The 5,524-nt window shown below is 31.8% G+C and overlaps 1 pseudogene; it reads right to left on the minus strand.

The window, feature by feature from the left end:
* Window positions 1-472: 472 nt before the first annotated feature.
* Window positions 473-1,003, minus strand: LOC127076403 (NAD(P)H-quinone oxidoreductase subunit 6, chloroplastic-like; annotated as a pseudogene).
* Window positions 1,004-5,524: the final 4,521 nt, after the last annotated feature.

The raw sequence follows: 5,524 nt of genomic DNA on the forward strand, positions 1-5,524 counted from the left end.
GTCTACATGGTTCCTCAAATGATCCAATGGAGTAATGCTATGAATAATCCAGTATCGAATACTGGTAATAATATCAACAAAAGAACGTTCTTCTGTGCTTCCAAACATGTCGAGCTCCACATATTCTTATACAGTCAAAGGGGGATCGATTCCATAAAAGATAAGATTAGTAAGTAGAAATTTACTGAAATTGAATTTTTATGTTACGATCGTCAATGGAGTACCAACGGTCTCTTTCGAGTAGACGCAACCAGTATAGCTACCCTTCTTGGAACACATCAACAAAATTTCACAATCAGTGACCAAATCAAGTACTACAAAATAAAATTTATTTTTTTCCTAGTTGTTTGTTTCGCGGTACTGAATAGAAAATTCCTCAAAGTTTAAGACTATAATAAGATGAGGGTTCTTTCCATTAATTATTAGCTTCAGACAGAATCTTGATTTCTATTACTAGTTCTATACAAATTTCTTACTGGCGAGCTACGACAATTGCACCTATCAAAGAAACTAAAAGAATTATTGAAATTAGTTCAAATGGAAGAAAAAAATTTGTTGATAAATGAATTCCAATTTGTTGACTAGTACTTATCAAATCTTGCTCAATAATCTGATTTGGTCTTGTAGTCCAAATAATTCAGTACCATGATGTATCTGAAATAGTAGTTATTAGTGAAACAAAAATACTTGTACAAACTATCAAAGTCGTTCCATCCCCTACGGTCCAAAGATTCAAATCTTGGTAATATTCGGCACTATTCATGAAAATCACAGCAAATATGATTAAAATGTTAATAGCTCCCACGTAAATAAGTAGTTATGATGCAGCTACAAAATGAGAGTTTGCTAAAATATATAATAAAGATATACAAACCAGAACCAGTCCCAACGAAAAAGCAGAAAAAATGGGGTTGGTAAGTAATACTACTCCTAAACTTCCTAATAGAAGACCCGATCCCAGAAAGACTAAAAGAAAATCGTGCAGCGTTTCAGGCAGATCCATTATATGTAAAAAAAAATAGACAAATATATAGAAATTTCATGACCTTATTGATATGAATAGGAAAAAAATATTATCTACTTCAATTTTTCTTTGCATTGAAAAACCTAAGTAGTTTAAATTGATATGGTTAGAGTTATATAATCAATGACATTCCACTCTTTATACAAAAGAGTAGTTTGAAACAATATTAAAACTAAAGTATAAAGGTAGATAGAACATATATAACATTGAAAATCTTATTGAAATTCAATAAGATTTTCAATTTCAATAATATATATTCATATATTCTATTTAAGAATATAGTTCTCTAATAATTATAGAATACTTCTAATCTGATATCAACTATATTATTCATTTTTAATACAATTTTTGAAAATATTTTATTTCGATTATTCTATTTATATATATATATATAATATATATATAATATATATATATATATAATATATATTATATATATAATATATATATATATATATTATATATATATATATATATATATATATAATATATATATATATATATATATATATATATATATATATAGAGAATATTCTTTTTAAATTTTTTTTAAGAATTGTATTTAATTATAAAAAAATTGTCTCTTTTGATTTGAATTGTTCGAATTGTATAATCATCAATTATTGTCCTTGGTAAACGGCCCAAAGCAATTTGATTATAATTCAATTCATGACGATCATAAGTTGAAAGTTCATATTCTTCCGTCATTGATAAACAATTTGTTGGACAATACTCAATACAGTTACCACAAAAAATACAGATTCTGAAATCAATACTGTAATTTAGCAATCGTTTCTTTCGAATATCCATTTCCATTTTCCAATCAACAACGGGTAAATCTATAGGACATACACAAACACATACTTCACAAGCAATGCATTTATCAAATTCAAAATGGATTCGACCGCGAAAACGTTCTGATGTGATTAATTTTTCATAAGGATATTGAATAGTTACAGGTAAACGATTTGCGTGAGATAAGATAATCATGAAACTTTGACCAATGTACCTTGCAGCTCGTAGTGTTGGTTGACCATAATTCATGAACCCAGTTACCATAAGGAACATATCGTAAATATCTATGAATAGTAGAGTTTTGTTTGATTTCTTTCTCTTATTTGAGACAAGTAATGAATATAAAAGACCCATCTTTCTTTTACAGCGAAAACAATTGAGACGAAGTTATTAATAATAGATTACCGACAGAAATCGGTAAAAGAAATTCCCATCCAAGATTTAATAATTGATCCATTCTTAGCCTAGGCAAAGACCATCTCGTTATGATAGAAACATATTAGAAAAAATAGCTTTTAGCTAATGTAATAAAGAGATCAATTGTAGTTCCAAAAACTCTGTATGTTCTATTTATTTCAAAAAATTCAGAAACAAGTATGTATGGAATAGAAATATTTGAACCGCCCAAGTAAAGAACTGCTACAAATAATGAAAAATTAAAAGGTTTAAATAGGAAGCAACGTAAAATAAACCAAATCGAATACCTGAATATTCTGTTTGATAACCCGCTACTAATTCTTCTTCTACTTCTGGTAAATCAAAAGGTAATCTTACACATTCTGCTAGCGAAAAATTAGAAAAGCGATGAAACCCATAGGTTGACGCCACAAATTCCAACCCCAAAAACCATATTTTGATTGCGCATCAACTATACCAACTGTATTTAAACTGTTAGATATTCCTAGTCGGTGATGACATTATTGTTCCCATCTCTATTACAGAACCGTACATGAGATTTTCACCTCATACGGCTCCTGGAAAGTCTTAAGTAAATTTAAGGACCGGGTCGATTATTTATCTCTTGATATATCCCTAAGATATAGAAGATGAAAATCTATCAAACGGTTCTGAATTAGACCAATTCAATTCGGTGTGTTCTACAAATAACGAAATAAAAAAGAGAAATTTATTTTAATAAAAGATCCAATTAAGGCACTTCTGAATTGATCTTATCCCTAAAAAATAAAACTTTATTGAGTAATAATTGAATTCTTCAATAAAATACTCTTTTATAATTCTCAATAATTCCAATGATTTTGAATGAAGAAAAATAATTACACATTCGTTTCTTAATTCTTAATTATAATGTGAATTTGATCTCCATGAATATGGATATAATAAATAAAAAACGAAAGAGAAATCTATTTTTCCTTTTTGATTTATTATTTTTTTCTTCCTATTCTTCTTTTTTGTGCTATGAAAAAGGGACTTTGCAAAAAATTTAAATGATTTTTCTAGTTCCTGTTAGTAATTTATTTAGTGAGTGGATGGAAGCATACTCTGGATCAAAGTTGTGGGGAGTAGTGCTTTCTTTTTTCTACCAACTTAAAGCCCCAATTAGTACTCTTTTTATATTATGCGTAAATTGTCTTTTGGATAATTTATTGTCTTTTGGATAATTTACAAAATATGTGTTACTAATCCTTTGTGTATCTTGGTGTTTCTAACCATCTACTCTTTTTTATTAATCCCCCTTATTTATCTATGAGAATTCATAAAAATGGTAACTAAAACTCAATAAGGTTGGTCTTTTAAAACCGCTTTAAAATAGGATGACAAATTATCCAATCTTGGGTTAAATGGCATCTTTTGTTTATAATTTTATTTCATTCTTATACATAGAAAATGAGACTCCATATTTTTATTGCCCTTTCATCCAAATCATCATACTATCTACTAACTAGAAGTAATAGAGTATTCTGAAAATAGATTAAATAGAAGCTATTTTATTTCACTCATATAACTATCTAATTTAGTTCTTCAACCAGAATTGTGAAAAAGAAAAGAAGGATAACGAAGGTTTCTATTCAATTTATTAACCTCATTTCTTAAAGTCCGCCGAAAAATGGGGTGGGGCGGACAAGCCCGTCAAGTGAAGTTGGGCTTAAAAATCTAACTCGCCCCGCCAAGGTGGCGGGTTGACGGACGGCGGAATTACCCACCTATTTTTTATTTTTTTAATAGATTAATATGTTTATTTTTACATTTCAATTAGGCTTTTCATTATTTTTTAGAATATTTGTTTATAAAGCATCTTTTTTAACAAATTTTACTTTAAAAAATATTATATATATTCACTAATAAATATATAAAATAGAATCATCAACAAGTATCACTAAAAAATATTGCATATATTCACTAATAAATATATAAAAACTATATTTTGAATGCTTGATAACTAGGTTGGCGGACCAACCCGCCCATTTTTTTGGCGGACTTAAGGCGGGGCGAACTGAGCGGGTAGGCGGGCACAAAATCCTAACCCAACCCGCCTTTTTTTGGCGGGTGTGCGGGTCAGCTCGACGGACCATGTAACACCTCAGACTGCTTTCAGGATTATCAATTGACCCCACAAACCAACACGGATCTTTTCAGTATGTTTTGTCCTCACTCACATGCTTTCTCGGGAAATTTCCCAGACTCACACGCTTTCTCGGGAAACTTCCCAGAAGGTCACCCATCCAAATACTACTCCAAGTCAAACACGCTTAACTGTGGAGTTTTTATGGAATGGGCTACCGAAAAGAAGATGCATCTTGTTGGAATAGGTAGTATCAATTAATCCTTATAAGTCTCCCTTCCACCATGCAGTCTCACACCTGCACAGCCTCAGGATCTCTCTCATTCCGATGTGAATTTCATTTTTTTTCTTATAAGCAACTAGGAGTGTCTCATTCTCATGCCTCGTGCACCGACAATCACTCCCTCGCTCTCGGGTGTTACATGTAACCACTCTCCGCCCTCTCTTGCCTCGGGTGTTACATGTCCACCAGCTTCCGATTGGTTCGTCCTCGAACCACATCGTACTAGGAGAGGTTTGGCTCTGATATCATTTGTAACACCTCAGACTGCTTTCAGAATTATCAACTGATCCCACAAACCAACACGGGTCTTTTCAGCATGTTTTGTCCTCACTCACACGCTCTCCGGGAAACTTCCTAGAAGGTCACTCATTCAAATACTACTCCAAGTCAAACACGCTTAACTGTGGAGTTCTTATGGAATGGGCTACCGAAAAGAATATGCATCTTATTGGGATAGGTAGTACCAATTAATCCTTATAAGCCTCTCTTCCACCATGTAGTCTCACACCTGCACAGCCTCAGGATCCCTCTCATTCCAAGGTGAATTCGGTTTTTTCCCCTAAAAGCAGTTAGGAGTGTCTCATTGTCATGCCTCGTGCACCGACAACCACTCCCTCGCCCTCGGGTGTTACATGTAACCACTCTCTTTCCTCTCTAGCCTCGGGTGTTACAGGCCACGACCCGTTTTGCCACCCCTAAATGCATGTGTATGATGTCACTGCAAGTGGTGATTGCATGCATTCTATAAGAACATGCGCCACAGACAATAGCTACTGCTTTGTTTTTGTTTTTTTATATATTTTTAATTATTTTAACAATAAAGAAATTTGAAATAAAATTAAAAATTAAAAATTATTTATAATATTATTTCATAAAATCGAATTACACAACGATTAAATAG

Source organism: Lathyrus oleraceus, chromosome 4 (assembly GCF_024323335.1).
Source record: "Lathyrus oleraceus cultivar Zhongwan6 chromosome 4, CAAS_Psat_ZW6_1.0, whole genome shotgun sequence".
Lineage (NCBI taxonomy): Eukaryota > Viridiplantae > Streptophyta > Magnoliopsida > Fabales > Fabaceae > Lathyrus > Lathyrus oleraceus.